At 36.8% G+C, this 20,821-nt stretch overlaps 1 protein-coding gene and 1 pseudogene across 2 annotated transcripts in view; one reads left to right on the top strand and one right to left on the bottom strand.

The window, feature by feature from the left end:
- LOC145532114 (uncharacterized) overlaps positions 1 to 3,016 on the top strand; it is a 120,751-nt gene extending 117,735 nt beyond the window's left edge. Inside the window, exon 6 of the mRNA XM_081556486.1 lies at positions 2,495 to 3,016. The gene's annotated coding sequence lies outside the window, so the exon portion shown is untranslated. The remainder of the gene's footprint in view (positions 1 to 2,494) is intronic.
- LOC145530941 (ankyrin repeat domain-containing protein 26-like) overlaps positions 1 to 20,821 on the bottom strand; it is a 42,308-nt pseudogene that overhangs the window by 16,173 nt on the left and 5,314 nt on the right. The window contains exons 4-11 of the transcript XR_014072107.1: positions 18,564 to 18,670; positions 15,333 to 15,398; positions 12,713 to 12,746; positions 11,521 to 11,589; positions 8,987 to 9,046; positions 8,697 to 8,897; positions 781 to 910; positions 418 to 479 (exon numbers count right to left, since the gene is read on the bottom strand). The product of XR_014072107.1 is annotated as an ankyrin repeat domain-containing protein 26-like (transcript). The remainder of the gene's footprint in view (positions 1 to 417; positions 480 to 780; positions 911 to 8,696; positions 8,898 to 8,986; positions 9,047 to 11,520; positions 11,590 to 12,712; positions 12,747 to 15,332; positions 15,399 to 18,563; positions 18,671 to 20,821) is intronic.

Genomic DNA, 20,821 nt, shown 5'->3' on the forward strand with positions numbered 1-20,821 from the left:
CAAAGAAACATTTTGCCATAGACTGACCTGACACACACACACACACACACACACACACACACACACACACACACACACACACACACACACATAACAAAGAAACATTTTGCCATAGACTGACCTGAAATAATGTTTCAATTTTCAGATAAATGTAACTTCAGAACTCAAAGGGATTCCTTATGACCTCTAAGCTTTGGTTTCTGTACTACACTGATTTCATTAGGTGAATCTTGCAAATGAACAAAAGTGTACTATGTGGTAGTATTTAGCACAGATTTATTTTATTCAATATAGGTTAAAAGTAAGAAAAAAGTTTTGATGGGGAAATGCAAAGGTGAGAAAGTCACAGCATCTCCCGCTTTTATGTTCTTACATCACTTGGGGCTTACATTTCAAAATAATAATAGAAGACAGTACCTCAGAATCCCAAGGTGATTCTATATCTTCCTCTTCTCCCAATCCTACAGCTGACATCATATCTGTAAAATGCAGTCACAGATACATTAATGAGAACATTCACTACTATGAATTTTAAAGACATATATAAGTCTATCTCTATCCACAAATATTTCAATAAAATAAAGTAGTGGAAAAGAATTTCAGAGGGTTGAAGCATTTTCAGGAAGAAAAAGTTGGTAGTAGGTGGGACACTTCTGAAGAAAGAGAGCAAAAGAAATGTACTTAAAATGAAATGGATATCATATTTGGATCTATACCCTTTACATGTTTTTATATTCACTTTTAAGTATAGAAAAAATTCACAGACATTCACTAACTTACCACTTCTATTATTTTTGTGTGCTCTATCAACAGAAGTCAAATGGTCATGATTCGCTTGCTCTTGGGGAGCCCTTTCAATAATATGAGTATCACTTTCTTTTTCAACAAGTTCTGACTTTGTGGCTCCTTCCTATAAAAACAAGACCAAATAAAACCAAAACCCAACTTCAGAAAACATATTCATTCATTTGGTCATTCACTCCATCAGTAAGACGACAAACAATCACCGGGTCTAAGAAATCATAGACGCTGTCCTGGGAGAAGTTAGAAATGTAAAGAAAAGAGTGATTCTCTTCTGTGTCTAGGTGAGGCAGAGACACATGAAAACAAACAAGAGCAGAAGAGCATCCTTCGCCATCTCTGCAGCTGAAGTGTACCGAGCGCAGGAAGGGCACAAAGGAGAGAGGAGGCAGGTGTACCTGCGAGGCTCAAGGAACGCGGTGACAAAGGGCCGTGTCTCAGAAGACAGCGAGTGCAGAGCCGGGATGTGAGGGGATTCCAGGAAGGGGGGCCCAAACCCACACATGAGGGGTGCAACAACGTTAACAAGTCATGGGGAAAACTAGATCACAGTTACTGGCAACTGTACAGAGAGACAAAACTGGAGGACCAGGTTCAAACAGGAAAAGGCAAGTGTCATCTTGTTCCTTCAAGTGAGGGGGATCTAGTAAACAAGTAAAGGCATTAAATCATCAGAAATATGTTTTATTTTATTTGGTGCCATGCTTTTATCCAAATGAAAGGGAAAAGGCTACACTGCACTAGGAAGTAGCAAGTTCAGTTCAGTTCAGTCACTCAGTCATGTCCAACTCTTTGTGACCCCCTGGACTGCAGCACGCCAGGCCTCCCTGTCCATTGCCAACTCCCGAAGTTTACTCAAACTCATGTCCATTGAGTTGGTGATGCCATCCAACCATCTCATCCTCTGTCGTCCCCTTCTCCTTCTACCTTCAATCTTTCCCAGCATCAGGGTCTTTTCTAATGAGTTAGCTCTTCGCATCAGGTGGCCAAAGTATTGGGGTTTCAGCTTCAACATCAGTCCTTCCAATGAACACCCAGGACTAATCTCGTTTAGGATGGACTGGTTGGATCTCCCTGCAGTCCAGGGGACTCTCAAGAGTCTTCTGCAACACCACAGTTCAAAAGCATCAATTCTTTGGCGCTCAGCTGTCTTTATAGTCCAACTCTCACATCCGTACTTGACTACTGGAAAAACCGTAGCTTTGACTAGATGGACTTTTGTTGGCAAAGTAATGTCTCTGCTTCTTAATATGCTGTCTAGGTTGGTCATAACTTTTCTTCCAAGGAGCAAGCGTCTTTTAATTTCACGGCTGCAATAACCATCTGAAGTGATTTTGGAGCCCAGAAAAATAAAGTCAGCCACTGTTTCCCATCTATTTGCCATGAATTGATGGGACTGGATGCCATGATCTTAGTTTTCTGAATGTTGAGCTTTAAGCCAACTTTTTCACTCTCCTCTTTCACTTTCATCAAGAGGCTCTTTAGTTCTTCTTTGCTTTCTGCTATAAGGGTGGTGTTATTTGCATATCAGATGTTATTGGTATTTCTCCCAGCAATCTTGATTCCAGTCTGTGCTTCATCCAGCCCAGAGTTTCTCATGATGTACTCTGCATATAAGTTAAATAAGCAGGGTGACAATATACAGCCTTGATGTACTCCTTTCCCTATTTGTATATTTGGCCTTGGAGTACAGAATGAAGCAAGGCAAAGGCTAATGGAGTTTTGCCAAGAGAACGCACTGGTCATAGCAAACACCCTCTTCCAACAACACAAGAGAAGACTCTACACGTGGACATCACCAGATGGTCAATACCGAAATCAGGTTGATTATACTGTTTGCAGCCAAAGATGGAGAAGTTTATACAGTCAGCAAAAACAAGACCAGGAGCTGACTGTGACACAGACCATGAACTCCTTATAGCCAAATTCAGACTTAGATTGAAGGAAGTAGCAAATATGACAGCATTTTACAGGAGAGCATTAAAAAAAAAAATGCTCCAGAGTGGACAGCAAGCACACTAGACACTGTACATAACCCAAAGTGTCCATGAAACTGTAACTAAAAAGCCAATTTGGCTTTAAAGGAAGCCAAATAAAAATGGTAACAGTCATTCTAAAACAAACTACTGAGCCAGGAGGAATGAAAAGATTGACAAGTATGTTTTAGAACAATTACTCTGGCAGCAACATAAAAAAGAACATCAGGGTAGCAAAACTAGAAAAGAATATTTAAAGATTATAGGTGAGAAAGTGAGTTATGGTGATAAGATATGAAAAATGAGAAGCAGGCAGACAATACTGAACTTCCTAAGTGACTGGAGGCAGTAATTTCAAGGAAGTTTGGAGTCCAGGAGTTTTCCTGCTGTGGCATTTCAGTGATGCTGTCTACTGGGATGGGGAGGACAGATGAAGGGATAGCTTACAAAGAGTCAGGGATGAGGGAAGTCTCAGAGAAAATGCCTTCAGTTTGGGGTGTACTAAATTATTCTGAGCTGTGCAAGGGACTCAGAAGAAAGGATTTGGGTAAATGCATTTGAATTAGAAATAGATAAACTTATTCAGGAAAAGCATATACTGTAAAGATAATTATTTGTAAAAGATACTAACCTGGCATAATTAATGCAAACCTAGGCAGAATTCTTAACTTTCGAAAATAAAACAATACCAGGCGAAGAAAACTATGAGATTAAAATTGTCAATTATATATTTCAACATGTTTCAAGGATATAAAAAGAGACTTTTACAAATATAAGCAAATACTCATTTCTGTGATATTACCATAATAAGCATTTTGAAGTTTAATGAAAAGGTTTAATTGTAAAACTCCAATTCAAGATGCGACAAGAAGACTCTGTTTTAAAATTGATCTTAAAAGACAAGTTTTAATTTGTAGAAGAGAAATGCTTATGTGAGGATGGAATTATGAGGCATTTTAAAGTACTACTATGATGTAAGAAAGAAATAGAAAACCCTATTTGAAAAGATCTCATTCAAAATTGATGGAGAAATCAAAAGCTTTACAGACAAGCAAAAGTTAAGAGAATTTAGCACCACCAAACCAGCCTTACAACAAATACTAACGGAACTTACAGCCAGTAAACACAAGAGAAAGGAAAGACCTACAAAAACAAACCTGAAACAATTAGAAAATGCCAACAGGAACATATATATTGATTATTACTTTAAATGTAAATGGATTCAATGCACCAACCAAAAGATACAGAATAACTGAATGAATACAAAAACAAGAGCTATATATGTACTGCCTACAAGAAACCTGCTTCAGACCTAGAGACACATACAGACTGAAAGTAAATGGATGGAAAAAGATATTCCATTCAAATGGTAACCAAAAGAAAGCCAGTGTGGCAATCCTTATTTCACACAAAACAGACTTTAAAATAAAGACTATTATAAGAGACAAAGAAGGACACTACATAATGATCAAAGGATCAATCCAAGAAGAAGATATAACAATTGGAAATATTTATGCCCTCAACAGAGAAGCACCTCAATACACAAGGCAAACACTAACAGGCATAAGAGGGGAATTCAACAGTAACACAGTCATAGTGGGGGACTTTAACACCCCACTTACACCAATGGACAGAGCATCAAAACAGAGAATCAATAAGGAAACACAAAACTTCAGTGAAACATTAGACCCAATGGACCTAATCGATATCTTCAGTACTTTCCATCCAAATGCAGAAGAACACAGTTTGTTCTCAATTGCACATGGAACATTCTCCAGGATAGACCACATCTTGGGCCACAAATCAAGCCTCAGTAAATTAAAAAAGTTAAACATGTATCAAGTATCTTCTCTGACCACAATACTATGAGACTAGATATCAACTACAGGAGAAAAACAGCAAAAAACACAAACTCATGGAGATTAAACAATTCATTACTAAATAAAGAAAAGGTTACTCAAGAAATAAGAAGGGAAATCAAAAGATTCCTAGAAACAAATGACAACAAAACCATGACCACCCAAAACCTATGGGATTCAGCAAAAGCACTTCTAAGAGGGAGGTTCATAGCAGCACAATCCTACCTCAAGAGACAAGAAAAGCATTGAACAGGCAACACTCTACATTTAAAGCAGCTGGAAAAAGAAGAACCAAAACCCCCCAAAAGTCAGCAGAAGGAAAGAAATCATACAGATCAGAGCAGAAATAAGTGAAAAAGAAAATGAAGGAAACAATAGCAAAGATTAATCAGAGTAAATACTGGTTCTTTGAGAAGATAAGCAAAATGGACAAACCACTATCCAGACTCATCAAGAACAAAAGGAAGAAAAATCAAATTGACAAGATTAGAAATGAAAAAGGAGAGGTTACAACAGACAACACAGAAATGAAAAGGATCATAAGAGAATGTTATAAGCAACAATATGCTAATAAAAGGGACAACCGAGAGGAAATGGACAGATTCTTAGAAAAGTTCAACCTCCCAAGACTGAATCAGGGAGAAATAAAAATTACAAACAAGCCAGTTTCAAACACTGAAACTGAAAGTGTGATCCAAAATCTCCCAAAAACAAAAGCCCAGGGCCAGATGGCTTCACAGGGGAATTTTATCAAACATATAGAGAAGAGCTAATGCCTATTTTTCTGAAACTCTTCCAAAAAATTGCAGAGGAACACTTCCAAACTCATTCTATGAGGCCACTATCACCTTGATACCAAAACCAGGCAGAGACAACACAAAAAAGAAAATTACAGGCCAATATCGCTGACAAACACAAATGCAAAAATCCTCAACAGAATTCTAGCAAACACAATTCAACAACACATTCAATAGCTCATACACCATGATCAAGCCGGGTTTATGCCAGGGATGCAAGGATTCTTCAATATACACAAGTCAATTTCAATGTGATACACCATGTTAACAAATTGAAAGATAAGAACCATATGATCATCTCAATAGAGGCAGAAAAAGCCTTTGACACAATTTAGCACCTGTTTATGACAAAAACGCTTCAAAAAATGGACACAGAAGGAACCTACATCAACATAGTAAAAGCCATATAGGATAAACCCACAGCAAACATTATTCTCAATGGGGAAAAACAAAAAGCATTCCCTCTAAGATCAGGAACAAGACAAGGGTGTTCCTTCTCACCATGATTATTCAGCATGGTTTTGAAAGTCCCAGCTATGGCAATCAGAGAAGAAAAAGAAATAAAAGGAATCCAGATCTGAAAAGAAAAAGTAAAACTCTCACTTTTGCAAATGACATGATACTACACATAGAAAACCCAAAAGAAACTATCAGAAAATTACTAGAGCTAAACAGTGAATTTAGCGAAGTTGTATGATACAAGGTCAATACACAGAAATCACTTGAGTTCCTATATACTAACAATGAAAAATCAGAAAGTGAAATTAAGGAGCCAATCCCATTCACCACTGCAACAAAAAGAATAAAATATCTAGTAATAAACCTACCTAAGGAGACAAAAGACCTATATATGGAAAATTCTAAGACACTGAGGAAAGAAAAGAAAGATGACATAAACAGGTGGAGAGATATTCCATATTCCTGAGTAGGAAGAATCAATAGTGTGAAAATGACTATACTACCAAGTGCAATCTACAGATTCAGTGTGATCACTATCACATTACCAATGGCATTTTTCACAGAACTAGAACAATATATACAATGGAATATTACTCAGCCATAAAGAGGAACGCATTTGAGTCAGTTCTAATGAGGTTGATGAACCTGGAGCCTATTGTCCGGAGTGAAGCAAGTCAGAAAGAGAAATATAAATATCAAATACTATTTGCATATATATGGAATCTACAAAGATTCTGAATCTACAAAGGTACTGATGAATTTATTTGCAGGGCAGCAATGGAGAAACAAACATAGAGAACAGACTTACGGACATGGGGGGAGGGGAGGAGGGAAAGGGTGGTATAGATGGAAAGAGTTAACATGGAAAGTTACAATTCCATCTGTAAAATAGATAGCCAATGGGAATTTGCTGTATGACTCAGGGAGCTCAGACAGGGACTCTGTGACAATCTAGAAGGGTGGGATGGGGAGGGAGATGGGAGGAAGGTTCGGGAGGGAAGGGACATGGGTGTACCTGTGGCTGATTCTTGTTGACGTTTGACAGAAAACAACAAAATTCTGTAAAGTGATTATCCTTCAGCTAAAAAATAAATACATTTTCTAAAAACCCCATTTGAAAATTTCATCGTTTTCTTTTTTCCCTGTAAACAGCACACTAACAGCTCTAATTTTCTATCTATGCCTTCTGCAATGGCAGATAAAGATTGAAGGAACAATCTAGATATAAAAAAAGTAGTAGAACTATGATTATCCAAGTTGGAGATTAAAAGTTTTCCAATACATCTATGATTATCAAGCAGGATTCAATATTCACATCGGGAAAGAAAAAACAAACTAAAAAAATCAAGTAACCACAATGACTAACTTTTCGTTATGGAAGAATTTACATGTTAGTTTCACATGTATAACAAAGAATTGACATGGTAATTTAACACCTATAAATACTGAAATTAATAAAGTTTCTTAAAAATAACATGGAATGTACATGTTGCTAGAGATATTTTTAAAAGAAAAAATATCTTCCACAGATAATTTTATAAACTCTGGTTGTAATTTTTCTTTCCTTATGATTTTATAATAACAAGTAGTCTATATAAGAAAAAAAGCATAAATTGTGATTTCATTCATTTAATGTATGTAATTACCCATTATTTGCTGACATTCGGAAAAAAGAAATCAGAGTCTCTCCAGAGGAAAAAATATAGTTCTACATTTTTTCTTTCAGGTTGTTGCAGCTTAAAATTTTCTCACGTCATGAAGAGAGTTTAAGAATCTCATTTATATAATTATAAATTATAATTCTAATAAAAATTTTAGTAAAAGATAAGATAAAATGCTTATTTATTTCCTCTTTATTTTCAAAAAGATCCAAAACCTCCACCAAGATTATACCAAACAGTAAGATAAATTAGTTAAGTACATTAAGTATGTATCAAACAGTAAGTTAGTAACCACAAGAAACAGAAGGGCCACAAATTCTTAATTCATAATATATCTGCTAAGGCCTAAAGCAGAGCTCATCTAGAATTGCCTATGAATGAAAGTTTTCCTAGATTAAATAGAAGACATCACTTCATTAATTTCAAAGTGAGAATTTTTTTAAAAAGAGAAATCACTTCAAATTGAAATGAACTTCCACAGGGAACTATATTCAACATAGATATATACATATACAAGTGTAACCAAGTCACATTGCTATACACCTGAAACTAACACAGTATTGTCAATGACTACACTTCAATTAAAGAAAAAAACAAAAACAACCACCAACCTCAAAAACAACCACCAAAAAAGCTAAGAATCAAATTTTCTTTCAGTTCTTCATAAAAATCAGCTATATGTCATTCCGAAGAGTGTAAGTATTGAGTTTTCACGATCTCACTTTCTCCTAAGTTGAATTTGAAATAACTTATCTCATATTTATAACACAGAGTACCTCGTCTGACTTACCCCCACCATTTCTGTTGTGTTTGTAAAATAATCTGTTTCATCTGGACCTTCATTCCGTCTCATATTCATCTTATCCTTCTTAAATGAATTCTTCCCCTTCATCGCCCTCCCCACCTTCATATTCATCTAGCTGTTTTTCCTAATTGCTTTGTAATTCTTTTCTTTCATAATGTATGCCAACACTTATAAATCTGAATCATGCAGATATATTGCTCTTATCATCACATCGTTTTGTATCGTGACTTTGAAGCCTTCCATTTCCACGGTGTAATCCTTTTTGTCATCATAAGTATCAAGGGAATGGTATGTGAAAAAGTACAGGGGGAGAAACAGTTAAAAACAAAACAACTTACCTTTGCAGGACCAAGGCCTGCTAGAGTCTCGAGTGGTTTTGGAAGAGGATCAGGCCTTGGGAAGGCAGGATGAGAGGAGCCCTCAAACCGGGGTGATGGTTTGGGAAAGGTTTCAACCACATCTTCAATTTCACTGTCAGAATCATTGTTCTCAGAGGAGGTGGCACTCTCTTGTCTCACAATGCCACATTTTGCTTCTAATACAGTGGAAACAGGGAAGAGAACATGAGAACCTGTGTAATTTCAAATCAGTGAATAACACCGGGAGGACAGTCTTCAAATAACTTACTGTTTCTCTTGGATTGCTGACAAGCCTTCATTAGCTTTGCTAAGTTTGGTTTTGGGACATGCTGGAGAAGAAAATAAGAGCTTGAAGAATAACAAGTATCACCTTGAATAAAAGAATAATAACCTCCCCCATTACTCTATGATCTAACACAAAGAGCACAGGCTCTGGAGTCATTCAGATGTGGATTCACATCCCAGTTCTGCCACTGACTGACCTTCTCATGGGGTAAGCATTATGACAGATGACATCAGAAGCCCCAGATGTTCCTCTCCTTACCCCTAATTGCTATACAAATACTATGACACCCACTAGATTATGTTCTCTACCAAAATGTTCTAGAAAAAAAATTTATCCCTGGTAGTTTAGAGTACGATTGAAAAACTAAGACATTTAAAGTAATTGCTATATTTTGAAATTTGCTTGCGTGATTTCTATATGCATGAATTATCACTTGGGAAGGGAAATATGAACGTTTAGATTTTAGTACAACCTTATTTAGATGGGTTACAAGTGCAAACAGGACAAGCTACTTCTATTCTGTTTGTTAAACAGCTAAAGATAAATGATTGTTTCAATTCAGCTCCTTCAAAGAAAAAGGGGAAAAAAAAACAAGAGTAAACCTGTAGGTAAATGATCATGAACGAAAGCTACAAACACACTAAAAAGAAAGCCATAATCAAACATGTTCACAATAGAGGCAGAGAGAGATGGACTGAAAGAACAGACACTGAAGAAAAGTATTCTGCAAGAAAAACTTCAGTTAACAGTAAAAAACAAAAAAAAAGGCGAGGGAGGAAAAGAAAGGAGAGAGACATTCCTAGTCAAGTATAAGCTTAAGGAAAAAAAAAATAAGTATAATAAGGTTTGTGGAAAAACACATACATTTAAAATTTATATACAATATATCAGTAATATATCAGTATCCTTAAGTATATACTATGAACAAAGCCTCTGTTTTATATGTTTTTATTAATATATAAATTATGCATTTATATTGCTCTTCAAATTTTATGAAAATATCAACATACATTGTATATAAAACATATATTTAAGACAGAGGCTTTTGTTCATAATATATCCCTAATATAGTGATCTGTATTACTCTAAAACTTTTTGTTTATAAATACTACCGTATTAGAGTTTAATTTTGCCACTATAAAAAATGTCATTTGATTGGCTACACATCGTCATCTATCACTACCTGAATGTTGTAACGTATTACTTGAGAGAGAGAAAAATTGATAAAGAAATATTCCTAACTATTCACTGGGAAAAAGAACTGCTAATCAAAATTCTGAGGAGAATGTATGGCTTGAACAGAAACATTTAATGGAACACAAGATGGGGCTAAAAAGGTCAAAAATTTTAACCTAAAATTCTCATCTCACAATTGGCGGACACTGAAAAAAAATACTATAACCTTTGACTTTTCATGTATTTCTTATTTATTTCCTTGTTATGTAGAACCTCCTTCCTCGACATAACTCAACTGAACTATATTACCTGTAACATTATATAGGATACCATTTGTCTCTTCATTTATTCACATTCAAAACCTGTTAACACGGTTCTTACACTCAAGATCTATGCTACATGCTCCAGGAGGCGCACAATTGTTTCCTGAACTCCACTAGCTTACACTGATACAGGGGCTATAAGATGAATACTTAAGCCACAATAATACAAAATGTCTGAAATCTGAAGTTTTAGAATGTGACACAAGGATTCGGAGTAGGTTTTTTTTAAAACTACAATAGAAAAAAAATCTCAAGTTGTAAGTTTTATATTACGGTTATTAAAAGTCTCTGCTTCCATAGCTGGTTATTATTTTAGGCAAGACATGTATTCTTCAGTGAGATGAAGAGTTGTGAATATACTCTTAATGGAATGCTTGAGAAAACACAGTGTAATCCCTTTATAATATGGATTTTGAGAAACAGAATTTTAATTTCTAAATCTCCATAATTTCAACTTTTAGTCTTAATGCAGAGCCAAGACCGAAACAGAGAAAGAAAAATTAAAAAAAAAGACCCTCCTAACAACTCTAAGAAACCAAAATAAAGTGTCCAGGGGTGGGGGTAGTGGGGGGAAACTGGATGATATATGCTATATAGTTTTGGAACTGAAAGGCTCCAGGAAGACTCCACGATCAGTAAAATAAGTAATTATATCCACTAAAGATATCACTATGAGTATTGCAAAAGTCATGTCCTTACGGTTTAAAATTCACAGTAAGACTCTTTATCCTTGACCAAAATTCATATTTCCTTCATTGTGGGAAAGCTTTTCCCAATAAAATTTTCCTGTCACTCTGTATTTTCCAGCCCATTGTTCTCTTCACCCCACCTTCAGTATTTACCAAAGTTAAAAATAAAAAAATCAGCTAGTCATATTTTTATAAAATAGTTTGCTCTGAAGAACTTTTCATTACAAACATAAAACAGTGAGAGGGACACCACTGCTGAATTTAAGAGTAAATACTACATGAAACTAAATTCAGAGCACAAAAACTAATTTCACAAGAGTGCACTTTACCTTGGTTTCAAAATCTAGACTTCATCATCTGATGTAAGCCATGAATCAACATCAGGTTTGTTGGAAAACCTTTAGAGCATAAACATACAACAAAAATGAGTGAGTTCATTTCTTTAAATGAAAAAAAAAAGCAAGTGAAAGTTGGGCTATCTATGTAGTAAACAAAGTTTCTTGACATAATTAAAATTTGGCCTCTGTTTTAAAAGTTTTTTTTTTTTTAAGATATTTTGATATGGACCATTTTTAAAGTCTTTATTGAATTTGTTGCCATGTTGCTTCTGTTTTATGTTTTGGCTTTTTGACCCCAACGCATGTGGGATCTTAGCTCCTCTGACCAGAGATTGAACCCACACCACCTGCATTGGAAGGAGACGTTTTATTAACAATCTTAACCACTGCACCCCCAGGGAGGTCTCCAAAAAAGATTTTAGTTACCTATTTCTGCTTCCATCTCTCCCAACCTATGACATATCTAGGTAAGACTCATTCTTAGTTTCCATAACAAAGACTGACAGCCAATATATTGGCAGAGCCTGAAAACCGTATGTTTTCACCAAGTCCTAATAGCTGAACTGAAAATCTAATTGATGGACCGACATAACTTTTGTTTGCCCAAACTGGAATAAATAAACCTGATGACTTAAAGCAGAAGGATATGCTGTTCCTTCTCCATTGTCTGTCTCTGGTTCAGAGACTAATCTGTGTCCATCAAAAATGGCAGTCTTGGTCCTTCAGCAGGGAAATCACTTATGGAGAAGGCCCCATTCCTCCCCTTTACTGTAAAGGGAGTACAGGAGGTCCCCGCAATGTCTAAAACTTAAAATGGACACAAGTCAAAGAACTAATTTATATGTTTCACTTATATGCTACACGATATTTCTCAATCTTTGCTGTGGGACACGAGAGTGGATGTTGGAGCCAGGCAGGCCCGCTGTCAAATCACAGGTCAACTCATTTTAACCATGGAATCATGGGTCAATTCATCAACCTCCCCGAACCACAGCTGCCTAATTAAGTAAAAGTAGGACACAGATACTTTACAAAGCTGCTCTGATGACTCTGTGAGGTCACAAATGTTAAGCACATAATGCAGTGTCTAACCCAGAGTAGAACACTCAACAAACGTTAGCTTCTCTTCTCCGTGTGTTCTTCTAGCAACACACACAATTGTTAAAAACCCGTCAAATCCTACCTGCTTAAAGAGTCCTCTTCAGAACTCTCATCCACTATTAAATAAAAAAAGTAAGACACATTTTAAATCAACAAAAGAAAAATACAGACTATTAAAACCTTTGTTGAAAAGTATTCCTTTGGGACCACACCTGGAGACCACACTGGAGGGAACAGTGATTGTACTATACTCGTGGGCCATTAATGCCCAAGAACCACTCCTCTCCTTTATAGTCATCAAATGCAGCACAGAAAAAAAAGAAGAACTGCTGTTTACAATGACCATAATCCTAACCAAACTCCAGGAGACTGGCAGAAAAGGATCCAACACCATTAATAGAATCAGTACTATAAACTGACAATAGCACACTTGAACAGCACAGTATTTCTGGACTTCCACTCCCTGGAGCAGTGAACAGAGAATACAGGTGTCTTGCTGGGACATAACACAACTTCTCTGGCTCTTCAGTTCAGGATGAAAACGCCCTTACACAAGGACGCTCGGTCTACAGGCGCTGAACTTTAGAGCGTGGTAAAACATAGGAAACAAAGTCTTCCTGGCCCTCTTTCCAAATGCAAGATAAGTATGAAAGATATAGTGATTCCAGGTTTATAAAGGATAATCTCTTGAAAGGGAGGTGGGGGAGGGTAAATGGGTAAAGGGAGTCAACTGGGTGGTGAGGATGGGGACTAGACTTGTAATGGTGAGCATGCTGTAGGGTACACGGAGGCTGAATATTTTTAATGTTTTAAATATATATATGTATACACACTAATAAATTTGAAAAGTACAATCTCTTGACACTATCTCCTTCCATTGTTCAAGAGTATCTGGACCACCTGGAGCAGGATGGTCCAAACAGTGCTGTGTACTACTGAGGGATATATTATATTACATATATTATATATAATATAATATATAATATATATAATAAAATATATTATATATATTATATTATAATATATAATATATAATATAATTACTATATATATTATAATATATTATATATTATATATGGCAAATGTTGATAGAAATCATGCTTTTTCAGCTTGGAAGGCATTCGTCCATCAGATCCTAAGCTGATGAATAAGGGGAGGGGGAAGGGAGTCACGGACTCTGGTGCTGTTGGACAACATTTCCCAGGGGTCATCATGATCTAATGCTGGAGGGATGACTCCCACGCAGTGACTCCATGGGGAGAGGAGGGGCAGTGATTTTTAAATGTTTGCACCCTGTGACATCAGAACAATGCTTGGTACATAAAAGACACTTGATAGTTATCTCTTTGGTGAACAAACGAACAAATAAACAAGAATGATTTCTTTGAAAAATCTGTTTAGAAAGCTATAGAAATTAACCAGGGACAACTCTATTCTATTCTGAGCATATTGAAGACCAAGACTCTATGTCATCCCTGTATCTCCTCTAACGTGTAAAACCAACCTACCTACAGAAGTTCTCTGATGGATGTTGTTGCTGTTCAGTCACTGAGTCGTGTCCGACTCTTTTGACCTGATGGACTGTAGCTCACCAGACTCTTCTGTCCATGGGATTTCCCAAGCAAGAATACTAGAGTGGGTTGCCATTTCCTTCTCCAGGGGATCTTCCCGATTCAGGGATCGAACCCATATCTCTGGCATTGGCAGGCGGATTCTCTACTGCTGAGCCACCTGGGAAGCCCTCTTTGATTAGATAGAGGTCTATTAAGTTTAAAGATATTCTCAGACAGCTTGTACAATGCGCTAGATGCCAGATCGAGGGGACATAGTGGTGTTTTTGCTAATGTGAAGTGTTTTGGTTCTTTTATTAGAATCTGCAGAGTCCCAAGTTGATCTATTTGAAAATCCATTATGATAATCTTTTAACTAATGGCAACAGAACACGCTGTTCTTACAAAACTATACTATCATGTCAATTATCCAATACACGAAGAAAACATCTGGTTCTAATGAAGTCAAACTAGCTTACTCTTTTTGGATCTGTAAGGAATAAAGTGGTAATAGAGACCTTGTTAGTACAATAGGCAAAATAACCGGCGCTTCTCAACTTAGCATTGCTTTTCTGATCTGTACTATTGGAAGGTATCTTTCAAAAGTAATCTCTTCCTGGTATGATGCACACTGGCTTAGCATTGCAGTTCTTATTGTTTATCATTTATTATCCTAACAGGAAGGGATTGTTGAGGTTCCCAGTTTAAACGATGGTAAATTTTTTAATGAGACTAATCACTACACAGTAACTAATAACTATTCATTCACTAAATGCAAACTATTTGTAAAAATTAAAGTTCCACTTTTATAAGAAGCCCAATTTGCTATAATATGATTATAGATGAAATATATATCATACTAACTTAAACATTTTTTCCTAATTTACACAAAAATCTAATACAGGATTTTAGGGGCTATGATTAAATACAAGGAATTCTTTTCAGACAATACTGTCTCTGATGTTAAATTACTTACAATTAACTTTTTTAACAATTCTGAATACTAGACTATTAAGACATTAATTTAAAAATAAAATACACATGCAATTCACACTAATTTTATCATAGTTCTTTCATTATTGAAACTTCCTCACTCCTACTTTATCTATGGTAGAATCACCAAGAGTAATTCATTATCATCAGATCACGTACCTGGGTTGCTCTTTTCGGGAGGAGTTTTAGGCCTCTTCTTTATGTTCAGAGATCAGTTGGCAAATGCTATGTGTTAAAAATGTGATAAATAATATTTTAACACTAATATGAAAAACAACTATCAAATATGTTAAATTCTTAGATTATTTTAGACAGATAATGTCAGCGATAACATCAAAACTACAATTGTCCCATACATTTCAAGTTTCTAAGTTCTACAAAGTTTTATTTAGCATGTATTTAAAGGAGAAAGAAAAGGCAGATGAAGTAGTCATGAACTGAGGGCAATATAGCTCAGTAGATTAACTAGATTTAGCTTGGCATATGAAAACTCTTTCAAACTGGCAAATCCTAGCTCTGTAACCAACTGCTGTTTGTTCCTAGAGAAGTTGCTTCTCTTAAGTTCAAAGTCTTCCTCTAAACAACTGGGATCTTACTGCCTTGTTTCACAAGGGGATTAAGAAGATTTAATGAGATAACATATCCCCGAAATGCTTGCAGAAACAGTCAAAGAATGGAATAATTTGTTCTTGAAGTTATTGCTGAATTACTTTGGAATCCCCCCAAAAAACAATGTGTGTTTTCTTATATGTTCAATATTCAAGGGTTGCAGGAAACTGTTATTAATTATGGTGATTAGTTGTTCTTTGTGGTTTGTAATTTAGGGAATCTCAGCTCTTATATAATGTGTACCTAACTTTATTTATAAAATATGAACTCAGTACATTAGATAACATAATGATCCCCCATTATTGCAGCTAATTACACCAAGAGCAGAAAACTAATCACAATCAAGACCTGGCCTGGACCACTACTCTTCCTTCTCTACTTGCTCAAACTCTCAACCAGCAGATCTTTCTGACAGTGATGCTTAATCTCCATGTTCCTCTCCGATTCACTTGGAAGACATAACCCTACTCTTACATGACACTGGCAAGTCCTAGACAGGGCTTACCTCTCTAAATTCCTCTCTGAACTAACTTACTTGAGATTTAAGGATTTCTGGTGAATGGGTTCCTTATGAGGCAGACTCAGAAAACATTTACGGTTGAGGCAGACATAAATCCTTTGGAAGATTTTCATTATTACAGAAAACAGATCCCATGAGGGGCTAACCATAATTATGGAATCTCAGGCAAGCTGACACTCACTACTCTGGGAAGGATGACAGGGAACGTATGACCTAAAGAAAGGTGTCCCCACAGGATAGAAGCTGCCTGCATCAAACTGCAACTCTCACTGGTCACGTAACAAGGAACAGTTAAAATTCTTTTTGGCTGCAGTTTAGTGATAACTGGCATTTTAATGTGAACACTTACATATTAAAACCACTAGTAGAAGCATATTCTTCTGCAGTCCACCCAAAGACATCTTGAGAAAAGACGTCAGCACCTCGCTGAAGGAGAAGACTGACTACGTTTGTAGATTCATACTTGACAGCAAGCATGAGGGAGGTTCTAAAACAACAGAGAGATGATGTTACCCTCAGGAAGTTGAGTTAACTTACAGAAACAGCTCATTTGATATGCTTTACCAAGTAAACATCTTGCCCTTCCATGAAGAACCGACCATTTACATGTGCATGACCATTTAAGTGTACACCCTTATAAATTACCTCCAAGGCTAAAATGAAAGGATGGAAAAGAAGCCTCCTGTCCCACTGGGGTGGCACGTAGCAGTGCTTACTATTTCAAAAGTCCCTGATGAGGACTTCCTGGTGGACCAGGGGCCCCAGGCTCCCAATGCAGGGGGCCCAGGTTCCATCCCTGGACAGGGAACTTCATCCCACATGCTACAACTGAGAGTTCCCACAACTAGGACCCCACGCTGCCAAATAAATAAATACTTTTAAAAAATAATAACAAAGTCCTTGATGGACAAGAAACTATGCTGAGGTCACTTATCTGAGGGAGGTGAGTGTTTAAGGGATGAATCCCCCATTTCCTCCTTAGTCTGATATATTAGGCTTCAAAGTCAGCTAGAGGTTGGGTTAAGCAAAGGCTATTTGCAGGCTTAAAATAAAAATATTAACAATAATGGAAATAAAAATAGTCACCGTGGCACTTAATGATGTTGACAAGCATGTGCTCTTCACTAAATGAAATACTATATACATACACAGCCACCTTTGAAGGATGCATTACTATTTGCCTTTTTGTATCGGGAAACTTATTTGCTGATGATAAGTCATGTGCCCAAGGTCATAACCCTAATAGGTAGGAAAGCTAGGAGTTGAACCCAGTCTGAATCTAAAGCCCATCATTTTCGTCTATATCATCCACCTGTGCGGAAAATGCAATGGCACCCCACTCCAGTACTCTTGCTTGGAGAATCCCGTGGACGGAGGAGCCTGGTAGGCTGCAGTCCATGGGGTCGCTACGAGTCGGACACGACTGAGCGATTTCACTTTCACTTTTAACTTTCATGCATTGGAGAAGGAAATGGCAACCCACTCCAGTGTTCTTGCCTGGAGAATCCCAGGGATGGGGGAGCCTGGTGGGCTGCCGTCTATGGGGTCGCACAGAGTCGGACACGACTGAAGCGGCTTAGCAGCAGCAGTAGCATCCACCTCGGACTTATCTTTGTTAAAGGAACTGTTTATCCAATTAAACCTATCATTCTTCCTTCTACCTTTATTTAAAATGAAAACATCAAAATGTACTAGAAATGAAAAAGGATAAAAACTGATGAGCCCACAGTATCTGGTGACAGTGATTACTAATCACTTTTTTGTTATTGTTTAGTCACTAAACTGAGTCTGACTCTTTTGCAATCTAATAACATCAGTATTCCTCAAAGAAAGTAAGTGAAAGCAAAGAGTCATCCAAAAGACAAAATCAAGTCCTTTATGTTTAGTATGCATCTTTTAAGGAAAAATAGATACAAAGTAGAGGTTAAACAATTATTATAAAAGAATTAAGAAATTTGATACTGTCATAAGGTAAACTAAAAAGCAGAATCCATATTTTATAAAGCTAATGAAACTAATACAAAATCCCTCAGCTACTACAAGATCAACCAGAAAAAAGAACAGGTTGCATATGACATCACTCAATATTATAAAGGAATATGAATCCTGCTACATAGTTTTTCACGATTCCCAGTCAGAATAATTGATTTTCTACCTAACTGATGATGTACTGATCACAAATGAAACCTCTCATTAATTTAATCTTGATGTTAGCACCCGAGAACAGCACAAAGGTTTTTTAAAAAGAAAAAGAACTGTACCTTTTCGTCTTATCAACCGCATGTATATCTGCTTCTTTCTTTACTAAAAACTCCACCATTTGCTGTTTCCTTTCACTTGTGGCAAGTCAAAGGGGTGTGAGGTCATCCTGTAAAACAGGAACAACCATTTCTAATGTACACAGTTAACCTATTTCCAAACTGAACTGAAAATCATGCAACAGATTATCTGAACTTAAACATACAATTCAGAAAGTAAAGAAAAGGGAGCCCCTCCTCCTCATCCTCTGGCGCGCCTGCCTTCTATCTCTTCAAGATGCTCCTCCTCCTGGCCTTCCCTGGGGGCCCAGGGGCTAAGACTTGAGCTCCCAAGGCAGGGGGTCCAGGTTCCATCCCTGGTAAGGGAACTAGATTCCACGTGCTGAAACTAAAGATCCCATATGCCCCAACTAGACCCAGTGCAGCCAAATACATCTTTTGAAAAGATAAATAATAAAATATTCCTTCTCTACCTCTTCCAAAGATGAACCACAGAGTCATTCTCTAAAACTCACTTTCAACATTTACTGGTTCCAAGGATCTTTGCTTCTATCGTAGTATTTATCAGGAATATTGTAGTATTTACTTGCTCTATTACTACTCTCAACACTCCTCCAGAGAGAATCAATTAGCTACTAAATCAACTGCATATTTTAGGAATAATTCTGAGGCAGGAATATATAATATTATCTGTAGCATGCATAATATATCCAAGGATCACCAAGAGTAACCTCATGAGGTTTACAGACATTCCAATGGGAATATTATCCTCTACATGAACATGCAAAGAGAAAGGTTGTTTTGTTTTCTTTCTTCCAAAAAACCAACTGTGGGCACCATGTTTTTTGGCTTTCTCAGCAAAGTCTCCTGGACTTGAATCTTACTCTTTCTCCCTTGCTTGTTCCTTCCCCCACCCTTAAGTTAAACTGACAGCATTAGTTAGATGCCATTTTGACGCAGAACAACACCGCTTATCTTCAAAGACCTTTCTTGACGACTCTCATGTGATTACCTCCAGACCTCCAGGAGGAAGCTTCCTTAATCCCAGGGTTCTGGTCTCTGTCTTGCTTTACTGCTCTTAGTTAAAGATTACAAGGTAAATTACCAATAAATATGCACTCAGCGTTTTCTCGGGGAGTTGCTCTTCCGTGAACTCTCCATGCGCTCTCTCTCATAATTCTGTGTGTTTGTGAGACTGATTCAGTGTGAAACCACCACAACCAACTTAAAAATTCTAATTTGAAAAATTCAATCCCATACTAAGAGATTCTTTTAAAATATGAAATCAATTATAGATTAATTAGACTGTCTTTAAAACCTTGAAATAGTTATCAAAATAAACTATAAAACAAGAATTGGAAACTCAAATGCTTATGGAGGGAAAGCTGGTGACCTGAGTAAGTGAAAAAGCCAGGTACAGCTGGCAAACCCGTGAACACACACCCCATACAGAAGGGGAGGCCTCCACATGCAGACCAAACAGTAGAATGGGCTCAAGGGGGGCCAGATTTAGTTCTCTGAGAAGCCTGAAATGCAGACTTCTGTATGAGTTTGCTAAATGTTAAATGTTGACTCAGTTTGTGGAGGTAGGTAAGCTAAATATATCCAAGGACTACATTTGCTCTATAACCCACTTGTGGTTTTATGTTTTGCTGTTTCCAAACAGGTGGGTATAAAGCAAATACTTGTATGTGAAAGCTTTCCTTTCTTTAGTATCATGTGTTTCACAAGAAAAGTGGGTCTCAATATGTAATAAAAATTGCTATTGACTCCTAATTCTATTAAAATAAATTTTAAAAAAAGACTCAAAATTCCCACTTCAAGAATGTTTCTACTGCTTGTTAAAACTACAATCTATTTCTAGAATTCTCCCAGATTGTTAACCAAATGGATAATGAGTTCCTAACACTGCTGAAACTAAATGATTAAAACAATCCCCATCTGTACTAACTTCATGGGTTTTGATGTTTAAAGCTATCATCTTGCTTATGCCAGGGCTCAGCAAATCTAACAGACACACTGCAAGAGTCTGTCTTGCTGACACCAAAAGAAGGCTCATGAATTACTACGACTGCAGTCAGGAAAACCCTGTTGCTAACAAACATCTGTTGACCTAATGACCTGGTTGATAACAGAAGGTGCAACAATCTTAAAGGGTCATACTCTACAGATGAAGTAACTTCGCCATGAGCAAATCTCTAAAGACTCTTGGAGTGTCACTGAATAATTAGTGGTTGGAAGGAAAAGGAGTTATATCATTC

This window comes from Giraffa tippelskirchi, chromosome 13 (assembly GCF_054371585.1).
Source record: "Giraffa tippelskirchi isolate mGirTip1 chromosome 13, T2T-mGirTip1v1.2.pri, whole genome shotgun sequence".
In the NCBI taxonomy this organism is placed as follows: Eukaryota; Metazoa; Chordata; class Mammalia; order Artiodactyla; family Giraffidae; genus Giraffa; species Giraffa tippelskirchi.